Consider the following 22317-nt stretch of genomic DNA (forward strand, 5'->3'; position numbering starts at 1 on the left):
AGCAAAGCTTGTAAATTGATTTATTGATCACTGTTTTTGTGAATGAACATACGAGTGGTAGCAGTAAACAAACAAACAAACAAAGAAGGAAGACATCCCCATACTGTGTCCATATCAATTTGCGAGTACTTTATCTTCTGCCAACCAGTAGCACAATGTATGCATGCTTTTTCCCCCTTTTCAGTGCACAGGTGTTTGGTACCAACCCATAAGCTCTAAGAGAACATAGAGAACATTTTCGGTGATGATTCCAAGTTGTCAACCATCAAGCAATTCTCCGGACCCTGGCCTCATTGACTTGTTGCTGTTTCCACATTTGACGAATCACCTTCGATGACAAGGATTTCTCGATGAACGAAGGGTCAGTGGAACAATATTTCCTGCACGCCAAATGTCTGGGTACTAGAGCTTTCGTTTTTTTTTTAAATTACTCTTAGACGTTATTGAACGCCCCGTGTGGAGTGTTACAAAACATATATATATATTTTTTTTCCCGAAGGGACGTTTATCTGGAATCAATCATCCGAGAAATGTCGAAGCCATGACACGTTGACCTTTCTAAGTTGAAAGACACTTCATGTTGTCATGTCTTGACAGTTCTGCGGTATTGGATTCGATCAGGTGAAACCACTTGCGTTCCAGCTGCCGCTTTGCTGAGGATAGATTATATTTAAAGCGTGTCTCAGACGAGCCCAGTACCTGGCCTACACGAAGGAGAGGCAAGAATTGCACTAAACCTAATTCGAAGATGAAGTTGGTTCTCGTCGCCATGATTGTCCTGACTCTGATCGGCACCGCACGGTAAGAATGCAATTTCTACTCTTTAAAGGGGCACTAAACAGCTCGACGAACATTCTCCAGTTATTATGCTCCCTGAAAAAACGTGTCTCACGATGTCAAAATGTGAAATTCATTTACTTCTAGCGAACGTCTTTACCACGAAACAATGCCATTCAAAGAGCATAATCCCATAATCCCCGTGAGCCTCTCCATCATCCTTGGAACGAGGACACGTCACCAGGTTCCAGCGTATATCGACACCGCATTCCAGGCGCTGGAGGTAGGGGAGATTTCGATCTCCCATCCAATGACGGGCTCCACCGGTTGTGGGAGCATCTTGGTGAAGTCGCGGAGCAATACAACACTGAAAACATAGTGCGCACATGAAATGTAACATTGCGGGCTCTTGGTACCGTTTCATCTGGCTACCTTGGGATTGATAAGCGGCAAGACGTTTAGAATTCACCTAACTTCCCGATGTTACAACAAAATCAATGTACAAGCGTCCGGCATTTTGAATGGTCGATCGTACGCGACGTCAAAATGACGTGTCGCTATTGTCGCCTGGGCATCGCAAGGCGGGGCATGGGCGCGAAAGACTGCAGCGAATATTCGGTCGGTTTCGAGCCATTATTTAGTTTTTCGCGACAACAATTTTTGGAAGACATTCACCGTCAGCAACGTATCACAACCCATTAAAAAAACGTGCACCTTGTATACCTGTTTATTGCCCCTTTAACTCGAAAATAGCCACGCAATTGCTAGTGTTATTCCCCGAGCAACAATCCGATGGCAGCCGCGCGGACTGCCTCCCGACAACGTTCACGTTTGGCAACACTGGGAAGACCCGATCAGGATTCCCGGTACCTGCTCCAGACTCCCTACCGTCTATACCCCTCCCCCCTTCCACGCTTTCCGCTGTAGATATTTAGTTTTTTTTCTTTTCGTTTACGTAAAGAAATTGATAAACTACAGCCAAGGAATTATTTTTGTTCCCTCGTGACTTTTGAGTTCACCAGCACGTCGCGTAATAAGTTTCACGGTCGTCTATAAACAATATCGGGAGCTATTTTTTCCCTTGTGTACTTCACTGGCTTTGCACTGGGCTTTCAGTGGTGAGTTGGCTCACTCTGACGGGAGGAATCACGTGTTACGTGACCTTCTGACGCCATCCGCTCAAACGTTGCCTGCCTGCGTGCTGCTGATGAGACCCAAGAAGGTCGAAACAGCTGTCCAGTACTGGCATGGCGACGTTTGACTTACAAACATATGCTATACGGGCAGCCAAAGGCCTCCGGCTATTTTTTTACCTTGTATACTTCACTGGCTTTGCACTGGGCTTTCAGTGGTGAGTTGGCTCACTCTGACGGGAGGAATCACGTGTTACGTGACCTTCTGACGCCATCCGCTCAAACGTTGCCTGCCTGCGTGCTGCTGATGAGACCCAAGAAGGTCGAAACAGCTGTCCAGTACTGGCATGGCGACGTTTGACTTACAAACATATGCTATACGGGCAGCCAAAGGCCTCCGGCTATTTTTTTACCTTGTATACTTCACTGGCTTTGCACTGGGCTTTCAGTGGTGAGTTGGCTCACTCTGACGGGAGGAATCACGTGTTACGTGACCTTCTGACGCCATCCGCTCAAACGTTGCCTGCCTGCGTGCTGCTGATGAGACCCAAGAAGGTCGAAACAGCTGTCCAGTACTGGCATGGCGACGTTTGACTTACAAACATATGCTATACGGGCAGCCAAAGGCCTCCGGCTATTTTTTTACCTTGTATACTTCACTGGCTTTGCACTGGGCTTTCAGTGGTGAGTTGGCTCACTCTGACGGGAGGAATCACGTGTTACGTGACCTTCTGACGCCATCCGCTCAAACGTTGCCTGCCTGCGTGCTGCTGATGAGACCCAAGAAGGTCGAAACAGCTGTCCAGTACTGGCATGGCGACGTTTGACTTACAAACATATGCTATACGGGCAGCCAAAGGCCTCCGGCTATTTTTTTACCTTGTATACTTCACTGGCTTTGCACTGGGCTTTCAGTGGTGAGTTGGCTCACTCTGACGGGAGGAATCACGTGTTACGTGACCTTCTGACGCCATCCGCTCAAACGTTGCCTGCCTGCGTGCTGCTGATGAGACCCAAGAAGGTCGAAACAGCTGTCCAGTACTGGCATGGCGACGTTTGACTTACAAACATATGCTATACGGGCAGCCAAAGGCCTCCGGCTATTTTTTTACCTTGTATACTTCACTGGCTTTGCACTGGGCTTTCAGTGGTGAGTTGGCTCACTCTGACGGGAGGAATCACGTGTTACGTGACCTTCTGACGCCATCCGCTCAAACGTTGCCTGCCTGCGTGCTGCTGATGAGACCCAAGAAGGTCGAAACAGCTGTCCAGTACTGGCATGGCGACGTTTGACTTACAAACATATGCTATACGGGCAGCCAAAGGCCTCCGGCTATTTTTTTACCTTGTATACTTCACTGGCTTTGCACTGGGCTTTCAGTGGTGAGTTGGCTCACTCTGACGGGAGGAATCACGTGTTACGTGACCTTCTGACGCCATCCGCTCAAACGTTGCCTGCCTGCGTGCTGCTGATGAGACCCAAGAAGGTCGAAACAGCTGTCCAGTACTGGCATAGCGACGTTTGACTTACAAACATATGCTATACAGGCAGCCAAAGGCCTCCGGCTATTTTTTTACCTTGTATACTTCACTGGCTTTGCACTGGGCTTTCAGTGGTGAGTTGGCTCACTCTGACGGGAGGAATCACGTGTTACGTGACCTTCTGACGCCATCCGCTCAAACGTTGCCTGCCTGCGTGCTGCTGATGAGACCCAAGAAGGTCGAAACAGCTGTCCAGTACTGGCATGGCGACGTTTGACTTACAAACATATGCTATACGGGCAGCCAAAGGCCTCCGGCTATTTTTTTACCTTGTATACTTCACTGGCTTTGCACTGGGCTTTCAGTGGTGAGTTGGCTCACTCTGACGGGAGGAATCACGTGTTACGTGACCTTCTGACGCCATCCGCTCAAACGTTGCCTGCCTGCGTGCTGCTGATGAGACCCAAGAAGGTCGAAACAGCTGTCCAGTACTGGCATGGCGACGTTTGACTTACAAACATATGCTATACGGGCAGCCAAAGGCCTCCGGCTATTTTTTTACCTTGTATACTTCACTGGCTTTGCACTGGGCTTTCAGTGGTGAGTTGGCTCACTCTGACGGGAGGAATCACGTGTTACGTGACCTTCTGACGCCATCTGCCCAAACGTTGCCTGCCTGCGTGCTGCTGCTGAGGCCCAAGAAGGCCGAAACAGCTGTCCAGTACTGGCATGGCGACGTTCGATTTACAAACATATGCTATACGGGCAGCCAAAGGTCTCCGGCTATTTTTCCCTTTTTTTTTTTTGCTCTAACGTGCTCTAACGTGTAACGTTACTAACGTCTAACGTGTAACGTTACGCTTTTGGCACGCGTTTACGCACGTTTGGCTATGCTCTAACGTGTCCAGAAATTATATTTAAAGCGAGCGATAAAAGAAAAGCAAGTGGAACTTATCTGCTTCTTGAGTAAGAAACAGGTACTGCCTCAATAGTGGCACCTGCTTGTTAGTCATGTGGCTGAAAAGTAGCGCTGGTTTCTCTTTTATCGCTCGCGTTAAATAAAATTTCTGGACACGTTAGAGCAAACACCCTGTTTGTCGAAGGGTTGTGCACCAATGAACCCACGTTTATCGAAACTATAATAATAATAATAATAATAATAATAATAATAATAAAGATATAAACGTTATTATAAACTAAAAAAACGTAACTAAACGTAAAAATAAACTAATAAACGTTATAAACTAATAAGGATATAAACGTTCTTATTTATTATATATATATATATATATACTTGGTGAATGGGGTTCGGAAGACCGCGAATATATGTAGCTGAAATGAAAATTGAAACACAGACTACGAAGGTACGGGAAGTAAGAAAAAAAAAGGGATAATTTATTTACATTTAAGATACTTGGAATGCTAAAAGTAGTGTAAAATAGTGTAGTAGTGTAAAAGTAGTGTAAAATGTAAAAATAGTGGAATGCTAAATATATATATATATACTACTTGCTAGCTTGCACTGCGGCCTCCACAGGTGGCGTCGTCACCGTGGAACATTGACGTCTCGCCGAGACGCACTGTTGTGCCGACCCAAGATCGCGTCACTTCCCTACGCCAGGCTGACGAGCTCCAAGTAGAGCGAAACAGCTGTCCTTGGCTGGGAGTGCACGATCAAATTGTAAACATATGCTCAACGTGCAGCTATAGAGCTTCGGCTATTTTTTTACTTTTTATATATATATATATATGTTACCTTATAATTCCTTCTACAGGTGCTGTGACTGCCACTTCTCACCTCTTGATGATTGCATTGACCAAGGGGTAAGTAAATAGTCGGAAAAAGTGTGCGTTCTAAATGCTTTTATCTAAGCAACAGCGCTTTGAATGCCGTCCAGTGCATGTAGTTTTCCAGAATGACAATACATACTTTTTGCACAAATCAAATTTGCAAATTGACTTTGGGACACACAGCGGCCTCTCGATTACACGTTAAAGGGGCACCAATGTGATTGTGATGGCAGCATGTAGTAGAGAAAAAGTCACACAGACAAAGCAGATGTCTCACACTACCTAAATATGTACTTTGTGTGACCGGAGCGCTTTCATTATTTGAAGAGCAGATGAAATAACAAAATCATCGCAGTTCTCTCTAATGTGTCAGCCAATGTCGCATGAAACGGGGCAGACGTATCAGAAACCTGCATTTTCCCGACTTATCCCCGAATGATATTTGGCGTCGCTAATCACGGACTTCCACAACGTTACGCCGCGGGGTATAACTCTGGTACAAGTGCTACTGTCGCCAACCTCTCCAGCGCCCCGATGTTGAGGTTCCACCGCTTTGGAGGGGTCTCTCTTCAAAGAATTAATGCTGCATACAGGTGACCTGCGTTTCGCCATGGACGCGCCACTACAGCGCCTCTTGCGGAAAGCGCGCGCATATCCTGCTGTAGAGTGAGGATCGTGGAGGTAGGGGGAATGCGTTGGGTGTTTGCGATGGCTGACATCGTCTTGCATTGTGCTTTTCAAAAGTTGCGAGACATCGCGAGTTATTTCTCAAGCAGTATAATATTGTTACGACGACGACGACTCATGTTACGCGCATTCTCATTCTGTCCATTAAAGGGTCTCTGACCAGAACCTGGTCAATGTCTATTAGCGTCCTCGATAAACTGCACCGGTGCGACCTGGTGCGGCTTGCCATCCTCGATAAACTGCACTGGTGCGCACTGAACGTCCTCGATTAAAGGAGTGCACCCTTTCAGTGCAGCACTGAGTTGCCCCGAACCCACACCGAGAAAATCGGCCGAGCGCCAGAGTGCAATCCCAAGAAGCATCGTGATCGCAGGAAGCACGGAGGAAGGCGGAAGCGGCAAGTAGCCAGGTGTAGCCGGGCAAGTAGCAGCAGACAGCCATCGTCAGCATGGCATTCGATCGGTGGCGCTCGCCAGGTCCCGCTCGCTACTGGTCGCGCAGCCTACGAGCCACAGCGAGCACACATCTCTAGGTGGCGCACGCTAGTATCCACCAGATCCACCAGTGCGGTGCAGTTTCATGCTCGATAATGCCTCCGCCCAGGGCACCGCCAGTGTAGAGCGCCACGCACCGCGGTGGTTTCGGGGCAATTCCGGAGCAAGTTTATCGAGGACGCTATTTGTTTGTATGGATAACGAACCTACATGGTGCCTCCAAGTTACAACTGAAACGTTTCGTCTCTGCGGAGCCGCCAACTATTCCAAACAAGGAGCCGAAAAGCGGTTTCGATATCTGCCCTCAACTCGTGCGATCAGCGCAAAACTCTAGCTATTATGCACTCGTTTTCCCATGTGTATGACGTCAAACGCCCGCGACGTTTATTGGTGGAAAGCCCACACCGGAAGTTCGGGTGGTTTCCGCAACTTCCGTATTGCTGGGTGCTTTTTCAATATGGACGCGGAAGCACAGCGGAGTCGACAAGTCAGCTTTTCAGCTACCTTTCAGCAGCTGAGAGGCACCTGCTACGTGCAGCAGAGTTTGGAGGCCTTGCTTTTAAAATGTTGAGCCGCGAATCGAGTTCAGCATGAAGAGGAAGTTCCAACGACAGACTGTTAGATGAGCTTTCAGCATCCATCACGATGAAGCACATGAACAGTTTGTGTAAATTTCATGTTTGACGGCGCCGTGTAAAGGGGCCGGAGTGGTTCATTGCATAATAATGCCGAAAGAAGTCGAGTGCTTATGTTGCAAGGAGCTGCTCTTAAAGTAGCATATTTAGAACTTCGAGGGCAGCACGAACCTAGCGCTCATATTCACAAGTAAGAAGCGTACGTGTCTCATGCACAATCATGCTGGTTGGTTTCAATACAAAATAGTTTTTCTGAACTTTTCGTTATTGTTCGTCACTTATTCAGAAAGAGTGCAGCTGAATTAATACTCGGCGTCCTACTAGCTTTAGCTTAAAGAGTGCAGATGAATTAATACTCGGCGTCCTACTAGCTTTAGCTTTGTTCAAAGCTTGCGTGTCTCATACAGGAAATAGATACGTACACTACATACCAACAGTTCTTGAGATGGATGTTGCACAAACTTGAAAAAAACAAGAGAATCGTTATACCAGTCTGCGCGGTGAACAGAATACGCAAAGCCTTTCCCATAGTAACTACTACATGCTTTAAATACCTAATATACTAGGTGGGAGTACCCCCTACAGGGGGTGCCCTTGCAATTTCAGCTGTAGACTAATGATGCAACTATAATAATGACCCCCCCTCCCCCCGAACTCAACACTCCTCCATGCTTGGGATTCTGGATAAACCACTGTGCTGACCCCTGACACAAAGCACCATCTCATCAGCCTGCTCCGCCTGGTAAGAATTACATTGGGCTCTCAATTCCACCACAGACACAAATCCAATCCTGTTCTGACGCATCCTTCTGTCCACCCATTCAGTCAATGTCGTAAGTGTTGTTCGAACTCTTACTGTCTGATAGCACCCAAATAGTATTGTTTAGGCACCTCAAGTATTTTAATGATCGTTATGTGGAAGTAAATCAGACTGTTATGCAGGTTACCCTGTGTGTGACCTCGGTCCCTGCTCTCAGTCCTCCAGAAGTGCTCACTACACAAGTTGACTATCGAAAACCTCAATCTTCCATGCATGATGTAAAACCCCAGTTCGCTTGCTTCCTAGCCATTTTTCATTCTCAATCTTCCTTTTGTGTGCAAAGTGCACACCCAGTTCTAGTAGGATGTAGACCTTGAGGAACCAAGCTTTGTATCTTGGGCTGCTCGAATACTCAAATAGGCATGTTTTAGTCAAAGATGATGTAACATGGAATGTGGTTCATATAGTTTATTGTGGCACTCAGATAATATCTTCATAATATGTCTGCAGAGATTGCTCCAAAATAGCATATGTGATGCAGCGTTATACATTATTGGGCTTCTGGGAAAAATCATGATTCCCCTGATACAGACGGCAGCCTTTGTAACGGTGTCTGACACATTTTTAGCAGCCATGCACTGTTTTAAAATATGCATTAAAAATGCTCCAATTATGAAAGTATCACGAAGTTCTTCATTTCATTTGTATACTTAAAGATCCTTGTGAAGGAATTTACATAAATGCGGGAGATTTTTTATCCAAAAAAGACAAATACCAAAATGATGTACACAAAATTCGTTCACTCACCACGAAGAAATTCATTCGATCTGAAAACGATCATAGCACTTGGAAATAAATGACGATACATTTTGTTCTGATGCTATGTGGGCAGGAAGGTCATTCCAATTTGACACCATCAGCTGGTGCGGAGAGTAGAGGAATTTTTTGTTTGTGTAGGTGGAGCAAGTACTTTGTGCGAGTCATCAAGTCTTGGAAGTAACTTGTGAGGGGATTGACAGTAAGTGGGGTGGGGAGGAGTGTGACTGTAATATAACCATACTTGTACGTATTTGGAGTATTGTATTTAAAATACTGTATTTTAAATGCAATTTGTGGTATTTTGGTACTCTACTCAATACTTTTTGTTTAGTGTATTTGTACTCTATTTAAAATACATTTTATGGTATTTTCTAATCAATACTCTAATTACATATTTTGGATCTCCCTGTCAAACTTTCTGTGTCTCGTCTTTCCATTATCTTCCTCGTTCAGTGGAAATTCCCTGAGTCCCTCGGACTTGACCCGGACATTGGCCCTTCTTGGTAGTCTCCATTTAGAGGTCTTGCCCCGTGTGTACTAATCCTTGGCGAGTGAGGGTTCTAATACGTGTGCCCTGACGTGGTGACTCCGAATTCTGACCTCGCCGAGCAGGCACCTGCTAGAAGTTTGCTTTGTTCTGGGTCATATATACTTAGTGGAGTTATGTGGTATCTCTTTGTCATCTTTTTGGGACTTATGTTTAGATGACTCCTATCACACAGCGGCGGCTTGCTTAGTGCGCGGGGTTTAGATGATCCATGCCACATAGCGGCGACTAGCCGCATTGACCAGTGACTGGTGACTTTTCCGTTCAAGGATAAACAGTATCTTAATTGTATTTCAAATACTTTTTGAAGTATTTTGTACTCTATCTTAATTACTTTAATTTTCATGTATTTATACTCTATCTTAATTATATTCTAACGTTAGTATTTATTATCTTATCTTAAATACATTTTTGAGTATCTTGTACATGTCTGAATATAACTTATAAAAGAATGCCAGGCCTGATACCTTTCATCTGGTAATCAAAGGAGTAAGAAAGAGTTTGGCTTTAATGGCTGAGACGCTGGAAAAAGGATGATAATCATGAGCAACAAACCGTGCGGTTCTGTACTAATTCTACTTTGTCGATTAAGAGATGTTGGGATGGGTTCCAGATTGCAGAGGCATATTCCAGTTCTTTTGAACATGGCAGTTGATGTTCTGAGACTGGAACACATAGAAAAGGCAAATACATACAAAGCACCAAATGCCTAAGAAATGAATGATGAAAGAAGGCAGTCACTGGAAAGGTTAGCCAGTAGTAGGACTTGAACCCACATCTTCTGTATTACCGATCCAGGGCCCTTACCAACTGAGCTAAGCGAACACGCCTCTACAGTGACTTCCAAGGGTGCAGATGTACCCTAGGAATAGGTTTATGGGCAGGAGAACATTAGTCACTGTTATTATACAGGCATAGCTCTCTGTCCAGTATGATTACCGCAGAGCACATTTACAGGAACTCACAGGCACAAAACTTGCATAATAGATATGTAATAGCCTCAAACAGCTATTATATATAATAACTGGGACAACGAATTCCAATAGCAGATGGTCTGGCACAACAACACAGGTAATCTTGCCACCACTATATTTTTCCCAAAATGCTGAAAATAAATCGATAGAATTACTGCAGTGAACTTCTCAATTTTTCACCTCAGATATATTTTTAGCACTCTGTCTTTCATGTTTCAAAATATACGTGCATCGAACCTGCAGAAGCTTGTGTGTGTAAGTAAAGTCACACATCTCATGTGCAACAGGCAAGTCTAAGTTGTATTGAGATATAATGTGGCATATAGAGTGAAGTTGTTACTACAACTTCACTCTATATGCCACATTTATAAAAGAAATTGGTCTCGTACCTGACGGACAACTGTCATGACCATTGCCAGATGTCTTCCTCTCCTGTTCCTTCCACTTCCATGAAGTCATCACCCTAACATTGTTATAAAAAGCCATATAAATGCGATAACTGTGATATTACCACTACGAGCATACAGCAAATCACAACCACATAAATAAAATACACAATTGCACCGAGCTGTCCACATTTACACACACACACACACACACACACACACAAAATACATAACAGAGTGGACTGTCTCTAATAACACTTCAACAAGTTTGTGTAACTCTGTTTTGAAACTGGACACAGGAAGGCCATTTCCAATCAGCTGAAAAAATTTGTTCGGAAGAGGAACAGTTTCTGCTGATTTTTGTAGTTGGTCCGTAGCAGTGGAACCTTGTAAGGTGGTACAGTGATAGATTTCATACCGTAATGGCAAGTGTTTGGGATGGCGCTAAGAGATCCTGAATTTGCAAGGCAATTTTGTGTAAATGTCTGATTTCCAAGTGAACGCTTTGTCTACTGTATTTTGCATGTGTTGAAGGAGCTGAGGGGCTGGATGGATGGATTGTAGTGGCACCCCTGGTGGGCCTCTTTGCAACGAGGGTCCAGCACATTGCACCTGTAGACAACCTGTAGATATGGTTGTCGTATACCAGGCATTCTTTCTTTCTTTTTTTGTGCACTGCAATTTTATCGTTGCCCTCTGTGGTGTTTCCCCAGATTAGACAACAATAGTACAGCTTGGGGTAAACTAAGGATTTCAACTGCGTTGGTTTAGAATCCAGAACTTAACCTTCTTTACTATATGCAGTATGCTGCATATTATAAGGAAAACAGATAGAAGAAAACTTGTACCTGATCCCTGCCTTGTATATCCCTGCGCAGTATCGTACTGAACTGAATGCCCGCCGAATAATCGCGCTTTGACGACACAACCGAGGCACGTCAAATGAAGTAAGGGTGTACCTCGATAAATTGGTCGTTGTTCCAAAAGATATAACTAAAGAAATACACACACTTGGAAATACACACACTACGCTAACGCAGTGAAATAGCGCGCTGGATCCCGAAAGTCGTCGTAGCTCGTAGCCTCGTAGCTCCTCTTTCCACGGAAGTCGCTAATTGGATTATCGCAGTTATAAAACAGGTCGTAGATTTCGAAGTATATACATACTTTTTATATCCAGACATTGTGACAACAGTATATCGGCGTAAAAATGTTGGTTCTTGCTGAAAGTTGTTGTTGTAGTGCTCGATCACGTGTACGGCATTCTGCGCGCTGATTACATGGGCGATTGACGTCATCCCGGTGGGATGACCAGATGAGTTTTCTATATATGCGTACGTTTTCTTGGTTTGACGCTAGGTGTGCCAGCGTCGGCGTGAACCGCGATGTTCAAAATTCGAGTTTACGAAAACTACGAGGTGTTGAGGCATGAATTTTCGTATATGAAGTTGCTTTTGTGTATTCTATCGGTAGCCACTGCGGAAAAGGCTCTCCAGCTTCTGGTCAGAGACCCTTTAAATCATTGCCATCGCCACGCTGTGATGCCCGTATCAATATGCTAAGAAGAGAAGCTTTTCAAGCCCGGCCACGTATATCGGGTGAAAGAAGTTTTATACCCCTGTCACACGGGCATTTCGATCCTTCTCGAATCCGATCTGCATCGAACTTCCCGAGCACGCTCGAGTTTTGACGCTGCTACAGGGCCACTTTCAATGCGCATTGAATGGTTGACCTGTGCAAATGAATAAACGGAACTCATTAATTTCGCGTTTCCTATATAACAGCGATATTAGTGGTAATTTATCGTATACCGATGTAAGCATCATTTGTAGCTTCGTGCGCATGTCCGTCTTAAGTTATGACAGTTCACCGGGGTCGAGGATGCAAATGGCGGCCGTCGAGCCGTCTTGAAATTCTCAATCCTGTTATGGGAACTGTCTTGAGTCAAGCAGGATCAAAGTTCGATCCTGCTTGAAAGCGGCCGTGTAGCATCATCTGATCTGCATTGGGTTCAAGCAGGTTCGGTCGAGCAGGATCGAAAATGCTCGTGTGACAGGGGTACTATACCCATGTCACACGGCGCTTTCAATGCGGATTGAATCCGATCCGCATCGAGTTTCTCAAGAGCGTTCGGTGCGCGGTGCTGCTACACGGCCCATCTCAATGCGTATTGAAATGTTGGCTTGTCGACAGGCGGCGCTAACAGCCCCGAGGCAGCAGAGCCGTATATTAAAAGGGAGTCTGGTCATGCCAATACCTGAAGCTCCACCCACTTTTTCAGCTTTCCGACCAATGAAGTCTTGAAATATGGAACGCTATCAATCAACCTATCCTCACTATTTCTCCCTATATCCAACATGGGCAGCATCATTTTGGGTGGCAAGTGGATTGAATTGGATTGAAATGGATACCTCATGCAATCTGCAAAAGTAGTGGATTGTTGGTGGTTGGTGCAAATTTGATAAGCGCCACCTAGGGAGCGTAAGGCACGTCGGGAATTGTCGTCTGCTTCCGTCGTTGTACCGCTGCCGGCAGAACCACCTGCTGGGACACATTCTGTTGTCGGTATGATTTTTAAACAAATCTACATGAATAGTTGGAATATAAGAGGCAAAAATGTTTATATCCATGAAATCCAGCTGTTAAATATAAGATTGTACAGCACAGCGCCGTTTTTGTTATGATTTCGTTGTGATCGCCGTGTTCACTAATCACTCTCTAGAATCTCAATCCCGTTTAACAAACTGGATCGGGTTAAGCAGGATCGGAGTTGGATCCTACTCGAACGTGTCCGTGTAGCAGCGCCGGATCCGCATTGAGCTCGATGAGCATTGGTTCAATGCGGATTGAAAGTGTCCGTGTGACAGGGGTATTAGACAGCAAACCGTGTACCGTCACACGGGCAGTCTTCAATGATCATTGAAACCAATGACTATTGAAAATGTGTGTAGTGACACCAAGCGTGTAACGTGTCAACTTCCCAAAGAGTATTGGATTCAGTGTTCCCCGACAGGTTGACACGTTACACGCTAGGTGGCGCTACGCGCATTTTCAATGACGATTGGTTTCAATGATCATTGAAGACTCCCTGTGTGACAAGGGTATTAAAAGGGATCGAGATTCTCAAGACAGCTCGAAGACCGCCATTGGCATCCTCGAAGTCAGCGAATTTCTGGTGGTAAACAAAACATTACATTAATTTGCAAATGTTCCTATACAAGCCCATGGAATTTCACGGTTACTGTTTTAGTCTAGGTACGAGGGGCGACTGCGGTTGCTAATTTGTTTAATCTCTACCACTCTCTTTTGTGTAACGTGCAAAGTCTGAAGGGGAGAAAATTCTTCCTAGCAGCACCGTCTTTGTGTCAGTTAAAAGGAGGCCACGACCAGGGTCCTGGACCTCGCTTGACTAGGTGTGGTCCAAAGGTCATTCCTGGACAATGACCGGATAACTGAAGCCAGCTGCACTGCGTGCCTGTTTTCCTTTCCTTTATTTCTTTTGTTTATTCTCAGTTCCTTTCTTCTTGTTTCTGTTTGTTTATTTTTCAGTTCGTTTCTTTTTCTTTCTTTTTGTTTATTTTTCAGTTTCTTTTTTTGGAATAGCAAGCTGGCAATAGCCTGGCTGACATTGCCGTTTTTTTCTTTCACTCTATTAAACATATTCCCCCCCCCCCCCCCCCCCGGCTATTGGGTATTAATCACTTCTGTTCCCTGGAATTCTCGTCTGAGCCCGGACGCTGCAGTCCGGATAAACGGGGGCGAAATACATAGGAGAGAAATCCGTCTCCACGCTTTTTTGTCCGGATGGCGCGGGATCCGGATAAATGAAGTCCGGATAAATGCGGGTCGACTGTATGTTTTTTTAAAGGGAGAGGTTGTTGGGCAAGGCGGTAGGGACACCGGAAGCGTGCGATCTGGCAAACCGAGATCGGACATTATAGTCTTCCCGGTATTGCAAAACGACGATGTTCTTGACGGAGACACGCGCCAGCTTTTGTAGGGTATAGCGCGCAGCGTGTGCTCGCCTCCTGGCGGGCTGTGCTGCTCGGGAGCTGTTGAACGAGTTGATTTACAAAATTCGCGTCTAAATCCCCCCCCCCCTCTTATCTCTGGCACTCGACATTGGTAGGCTTCCAACTACTCGGATTTATCTGATAAACCCCTCCGATGTTTTTTGCAAAACATCGGATTTATCGCTAAACTCCGATTTTTCCATCGCCCACGGGGCGGCCATAAGGTTTTTCCCGTTTCCATCTTCCTTTGTCCCCCTTCTTCCAAACCTCGTTTTCGACTTCAAACTGATTCACAAGTAAGAAAAGAAGAGGTCAGAAGTGGTAGCTCAGGTTGGTCAGTGGTCGGTTCAGGGTTGCTGGACGCATGAATGGCCCAAAAGGAGGATACTAAACACGCTCGCTTGTCCCATATGTTCTATGTATCCTCGACCCTAGTGACTACTTGACCCCGGGTTCTGGGCTAGTTTGACACAGAACAGTTATGTATTCGTCACAGCTGCTACTCATTTTGAGTCTGGGCACCATTCACAATATGTGCAAATACGCTCGTTTGTACTTCAATAACTCTGGGTCTTAAAATATCCGTGCGTGACATCCTGTGGTCCCAGTCACTTTCGCAAATATTTCCTCGCATTGTCCCTGCGATGACTGCTGTGCAATACGCCGAAATCGGCGCCGTTCATTTTTCAGACTTTTTAATCCTCCGAGAAACTCCGATAAACACTCTCCGAATTTTCCAAAATGAAAACTCCGAAAACTCGGAACCCTAGACATTGGTTACGTAAAAACGTATTTGCGAATTACGATATTGGCAACGTTTCTAATTGAAAACACTTTCTTTTCTCCTCTAGTGTAATCAAGGAGACCCGAAAAACCTCCGTTGCAGCCACGACTGTATGTGTTCCAAGTCTTTCTGCGGTTCTGGCTATCACTATTACTGCCAAAAAAGTCACCACGGCTGAGAAGGCGGACGAACATGGAGCCGACTGCAATAAATGTTGCCGAAACATCCTTTCTGGTGTCTTATATTCTCGTAATACGCGCCGTCGCTTCTTCATTTATTGTTGTTGTTGTTATTGCGATGCGAACAAAGAGCGTCGTCTCAACTTGTTGCAAATACGAAGGAATAGCCTTCGCCCAACTCCACAAGACGTTCATATGTGTCGTGCAAGTATTCCAAGGTGCGGTGGAAGCCTTGACAGAGAGAAACTTTAGTCAAAAGACTGTCTGGCCAACCACAAAACTACTGTTGTTTTACGTAGATGGGTAGAAATCCAGCGAACCGGTACAATGTAGGAAGGAGTTGCCTCAGGACAGAAGCCGCCGATATTTCGAACAGAGACTGTTCTTCGAGACTGTTCGAGAAGAACAGTCCCTGTTCGAAATATCGGCGGCTTCTGTCCTGAGGCAACTCCTTCCTACTGTTGTCTTAGTTCTGCAAGTGCAAAACAGTTCACGTGCGAACACTGACTAAGCAGTGACGTGCACTTCACCATTTCAGGGTACACCGTTAAAAGAAGAAGAAGAAAAAAAAATCTGAGTAGGCTGTGTCCGGACACGTACCTGTCGTGAGTGGAAAGAGTTCAAATACACACATATTACTTTATTGATATCTGAGCTGAGAGCGCAAAAAACACGGACGAAGAACGAAGAAACAGACAAGACGGGCGCTAACTTCCTACCACGTTTATTGAAGAAAACTTCAAAAAAAAGAAAAGAAAAGAAAAACACATTCATAGCACACGTGTCATCGTTCTGGGCACACAGCTCAGATGTCTCATTAACAACGAGCCCAACCCTCAGCCCTTCTCAAATTGCTTTGACGTTCTCGAATGAAAATAAAATCTAGTCCGAATTTGGTGTTATAGAAGAATGGGTTCCATTCCCCGGTTTTTTTAGTGATTCGGGTCTTACGAACAGCCTGTGAACTCCAGTCGTGCAATCTCACTTTTCAGAGCCCCGCTCTCACCCTCAACGCATTAACCTCATGCTTTCCTTTTAACCCAAGCGGCACAATGTACTGAAAGTCAAGTGCAATAGGGGTGGACGGTATGTGTCTTATCAATGTTCTTTAGTTTCAGAATTCTTTTCAAGGCCTTCCACGTACCCGTCCACCCCTATTGCACTCGACTTTCAGTACATTGTGCTGCTTGGGAAAGTCATCTTCTGTGATCCATCTCATCATTCTTTCACCGTTTGTTAGTCGTTTTTGTTGTTATCTTTTTCTTTAATCTACCTCACCTTTTATCCTTTGTTAGTTTATCATTTATTTCCTAATTCCTTTTTCTTTCTCTTTATTTATTTCTTATTTGTTAATTGTTTTCTTCCTTTCCGGAATAGCAAGCCGACCTCCCGTTTGGCTGACGTTTCCCCCGCTTTTTTTTTTCCTTTTCGCCAACTCCTGATGTGAATGTCATGTATCGTAAGTTTAATTATGTAAATATTTGCGAACTGAACTCAGAAATTTACCAAGTAAAGGCCACTTTTTTACCCCACCAATATGAAGAGGGTGCCGAATTCACTCAAGTTCATGATAATTGACAGTGATATTCACGAGCTATCCCATCGGAAAAAATAGGCGAATATTATACGAAAGGAAAGTTAGGTAGCAAACGAGCTGGTGGTGACGATCCGTGACTTGAAAACCCGAGACGAGGTAGGGACCGTGTTTGTGTATGTCTGTTTTCGTCCCTACCTCGTCTCGGGTTATCAAGTCATGGATCGAATATTATGCTTTTCGGAGCACCGTACCATAACGCGCGACGACTTTTTGAGCGCAGTCGCTCTCAGTCCGACGAAAGGAGGTTCCAAACCCAGCCCACAAAGTGATTAGTGATAGTAGAAAAAGTGACAGTTCCTGAAATTGGGAGAGGGAAAGTGCGATCCCAGCGAAAGTCGGACGGGATAAGCCATACCTGCGTTATCTCTTTCTGCATTGCAGGTGTGGGTTGGGCTTCCAACCTCCATTCGTCGCACTGACAAGGATTGCGCTGAAAAATTTGTCGCGCGCCAGCTCCGTAGAGCATGATGTTCGGCGATTTTTTCTGATGGGATAGCCCCTGAATATCCCCGTCAATTATCATGAACGTGAGTAAATTCGACACGCTCTTCACATTGGTGGAGCAAAAAAGTGACCTTTACTTGGCAACTTTCCGATTTCAGTTCGCAAAAACTTACATAATTAAACTTACGTTACACGACATTCACATGAGGAGGTGGCAAAAGCCTAGTAAGAACAAATGCCATTGACCGCATGATTCTAGGTGGTGTAGTTTTTTTTATTATAATTCAATGACACGTTTTCTGGGACACCCTGTACGTCACAGAAGTGAAATTGAGGGCACCAATTTCTCGGTGTGATACTGCGTTATATGCGCGACACACTGTACACAGTAGCAGGGTTTTTTTTTTGCTTGAAAGTTACGTATAGCACTAATGCGGCCCTCTACTTCAGCGTTTACATTCTTTTTCTCACTACACTGTAAACTGAAAAACACCCTTATGGGTGTAAATCGCTTGTCCTATAATTGACTCCTCTTTTTACACCGTATGGTCTGGAACACCCTTTTTAGAGGGTGTATCCCGTGTAAATCACCCCTGGAAAGGGTGCTTTTCCTTGAAAGTGCCGTCTTTTGCACCCTTTATACACCTTTTTAGGAGGGTGTTTAACGATCCTACACCCTCCTAAAAGGGTGTTTAAAAGGTGCAAAAGAGGACATTTTCAAAGAAAAGCGCCCTTTCCAGGGGTGATTTACACGGAATACACCCTCTAAGAAGGGTGTTCCAGACCATGTACGGTGTAAAAAGAGGTGTCAGTTATAGGACAAGCCATTTACACCCATAAGGGTGTTTTCCAGTTTACAGTGTACGTTCCTGAAATGCAATGAGCTAAAACATTTGCACCGTATAATGGCTCAGTAGGGAAACACTTGCTCCTAATGAGCCCTAACAAGACGAGACACATGGAAGGACGCAACACATGCTTCGACAACTTCGGACACTTTATTGAACATGTCACCATTTATACAGGGTGTTTCACCTAAGGCGATAAAAAATTCTAACTGGCTACGTACTCGCCGGAGGACTGTCGGGACTTTCGCCATTTACCTTCTGGAAACGTTTGCCACCATTGAGGAAGGCCTTGGACAATTTTTAATTGAGGGAAATTTATCTTTTTTGATTCAACATTGAAAATTGCCAAGCGAACCTCGCTTCTTCTTTTTTTTTTTTTTTTTACAGAAATATGAAGTCCCCCACGGATAACTACAGACCCAACCAAAACTGTGCACAGTATCGCAACGGAAATAGTCTTAAAAAATTAGTTATTTTATTAGTAGCTGCTGCTGGCGACAACCGACTTATGAAAAAGAAGACAAAACAAGCGTCTTATCACAAAGAAGCCAAGACAAATCAAGGCGGGGACACTCTCTCGTCTAGACGCAGATTTCGCGCGCGCGCTTCCGCGCGAAAATCAAGCAGGCGGGGCTAAAGCGTAATTTTTACTACTTTTTAAAGACTATTTCCGTCGCGAAGCTGTGCATAGTTTTGGTTAGGTCTGTGGTAATCCGTGGAGGACTTCATATTTCTGTAAAAAAAATAAATAAATAAAAGAAGTGAGGTTCGCTTGGCAATTTTCAATGTTCAATCAAAAAAAAAAAATCCCGCAATGAAAAATTGTCCAATGCCTTTCTTTCTTTCTTTATTTACCCTCAGGTCTCAGAGGAATTACAGAGGGGAGTGGGGGCAGTGAACATGTCTTCAAGGAGCTTTCGGAAACGTGTAGCATCCTGGACGACGACCAGCGAGGCAGGAAGGCTGTTCCATTCGAGTGCTGTCTTAGGAAGGAATGAGTTGTAAAAATGGTTTGTGCGGCTGAACGGTACGAGAACTTTTTCAGAATGATCCAAGTAATTGGACATATGATGAGGAGGGGATAGCAGTGAGTACCTAGGAAGGACGTTATTATAATAGAGCTTATGAAATAATGAGAGACGAGAGAATTTACGACGTAGAGATAAAGGCGGGAGAGATCCGTTTAGTTTAAGTGAGGTGACGCTGGTGAAACGAGAGTAATCAGAAAAGATGAAACGAGCAGCCCGGTTTTGTAGAGCTTCTAGCTTGTAGTCGAGGTTAGCCTGGTGGGGGTCCCAAATAGACGACGCATATTCCAACTTAGGTCTGACCAACGTAACATAAAGTTGTCTCTTTAGTTCAGAAGGTGCCCTGGAATAGTTTCGTTTAATGAACCCTAGCGTTCTATTAGCACTTGTGAGTACGTTAGTAATATGGACGTCCCATGTTAGGTTGCTAGTGAGGTGAACACCAAGGTACTTATAAGAACGTACAGAGTCTAGTTTATGGCCTCCAAGAAAATAGGTGTTAAATGGAAGGTTACTGCGATTAACAGGCATGTGTTTGCATTTGTCAATATTTAGACTCATAAGCCAAGTATTACACCAGCTAGAGAGAGCGTTGAGGTCATCTTGTAGGGCAACAACGTCGGACGGAGAAGTGATTGAGCGATAGATAACACAGTCGTCAGCAAACAATCTAATATGCGAGGTAATTGAGAGCGGTAAGTCGTTAATATATATCAGAAATAAGAGAGGACCAAGGACTGACCCTTGGGGTACTCCGGACAGAACAGGGACGGAGGGCGAATACGCATTGTTAACATACACGAATTGTGATCTATTATAAAGGAAGTCTTTGATCCAAGCTAGAACATTAGGGTCGATTTTTAGGTAGGACAATTTGTAAAGGAGGAGGTCGTGCGGGACAGTATCGAATGCTTTACGAAAGTCGATGAATATGGTGTCGATGTGGGACTTGGCATGTATAGACGTGAATAAGTCATGGGTGAAATACACAAGTTGTGTTTCACAAGAAAGACCACGGCGGAATCCGTGTTGTGCATCACTGAAGAAAGACGTAGATTCAAGAAAGTTAATGAGGTTGGAATAGATTATATGCTCAAGAAGTTTGGAAGGTACAGAGGTTAGTGAAATGGGCCTGTGGTTACCTGGATCACGCTTACTGCCTGACTTGTAAACAGGGATAATCTTTGCCACCCTCCAGTCGTCCGGGATGCTGCCTGTTTGTAAACTTTGCAAAAATATATTGTACAGCAAGAGACCTGTTGACTCCTTTGTGCTTTTTAGAATTTTAGAGCATATATTATCGGTTCCACAACTAGAAGACATTTTTAGTTTATCAATAAGGGAAAAAATTCCACTAGGAGCAAGAACAATAGGGTCCATTGGAAACATCACGTTATTATTCCTGAAATCATATGAAGTGCAAGCAGGATGAGATTTTGTGAACGATTTTGAGAAAGCTTCGCTAAGAGCAGAGGCGCAAAGGGCCGGCGGTATCGCGGAGCCCTCAACCTCGAGTTGTAATGTGGAATGATCTTTGGGTAAGATGGCGTTCCAAAATAGCTTTGGATTAGTGCGAAGAAGAGATGGTAGGGTCGAGTGGAAATATGTTGTTTTTGCGGAAGCCAAGGATAGTTTATAATCATTAGAGGCAGAGTGATAGTTAGCCCAATGCTCAGTAGCGTTAGTCCTTCGTGCTCTTTGAAACGAACGTATTTTCCTATTTCTTAGACGTCTCAGGTCACGGCTAAACCAAGGAGAGCGACACGAGACAGGGAAAGTAATACGCGGAATGTAGAGCTCAGTGAGTCGATTGATCTCATTTTTAAAAAGAAGCCAATTCTCATTTACAGATCGCGATGAGAATCCTGCATAGAAGCCTTCTGAGAAGACAGTGAGGGCCGCGTTAATAGCATCAAAATTACCCTTTGCAAAACAGGTGATCGTCTTAGTGAACACATGCTTAGTGAGAGCAACGCGTATAGTTGACATGATAATGTTGTGGTCACTAATACCCGGTAGGACGCTAACAGAATGAACACTGTCAGGATGAGAGCAAAACATTAAATCTAAAACACTTGAGCGAGAAGCGCAAATTCGCGTGGGCTCAGATACAAGCTGTGCTAAGCAAAAAGTCGAGATGACAGTAATGAAGTCTTCACAAACAGTGCTGCGGGGGCAGGAATAGGGCAACGAATCCCAAACAATATTCGGAAAATTGAAATCGCCTAGTAGATATAACATACTTGAGGGGAATTTGCATGTTAATTCACAAAGGGCGTCGTGAAGCGAGCAGGCAAACGAGGCTGGCGATGACGGGGGGCGATAGCACACACCTATCAGGACAGTATGTTGTAAGCCGGGTACAGCGGCCCACACCATCTCCAAGTCAAGAACTTATGTGGTTATCAATATGGGTTTTAGAGAAGCTTTGACTGCTAAAAGAACTCCACCACCGATGCGCTGTTCCCTGTCACATCGGAACACATTGTACACAGAATAATTATTTCCAAAAATTTCTTCATTAGTTATATCAGGTGACAACCAAGTTTCTGTTAGGCCGATAACATGAGCATCACAATCGTCAACATGGGAAAACAAGGAGTCACGTTTTTCGCTAGACCGTATACCACGGATATTAGTAAACAACAAAGAGAGGTTCGTACACTGCGTATCAGGAGCGGTTCTGTGGGCGGGTAACATCAGAAGCGCAAGTAGTTCTGCCAGATGAGTCAGCAGCAGACAACCTAGTCACGTGCTCCTTGGGTGAGTTCGTCGCGGGATCCCAAGAATAAACCTTCCCATTTAGGTATAACTTGTCGTATACGAGACGAACTTTTGTACCGTTGTTCCTATCTGTGAGGCAGCTATTCCACAATTGTCTGCGTATATCTTGAACTTTCCTAGTGAAATCCTCACGTACAAATATGTTCGTGCCTTTT

General features: G+C 44.7%; 1 long non-coding RNA gene across 1 annotated transcript; it reads left to right on the forward strand.

Moving 5' to 3' along the window:
- The first annotated feature begins 655 nt into the window (after positions 1-655).
- LOC135372697 (uncharacterized) lies at positions 656-15510 on the forward strand. Its single transcript, XR_010416071.1, has 3 exons — positions 656-801; positions 5168-5216; positions 15350-15510. It is a non-coding gene; the product is annotated as an uncharacterized LOC135372697 (long non-coding RNA).
- Positions 15511-22317: the final 6807 nt, after the last annotated feature.

Source organism: Ornithodoros turicata, unplaced genomic scaffold (genome assembly GCF_037126465.1).
Source record: "Ornithodoros turicata isolate Travis unplaced genomic scaffold, ASM3712646v1 Chromosome160, whole genome shotgun sequence".
Lineage (NCBI taxonomy): Eukaryota > Metazoa > Arthropoda > Arachnida > Ixodida > Argasidae > Ornithodoros > Ornithodoros turicata.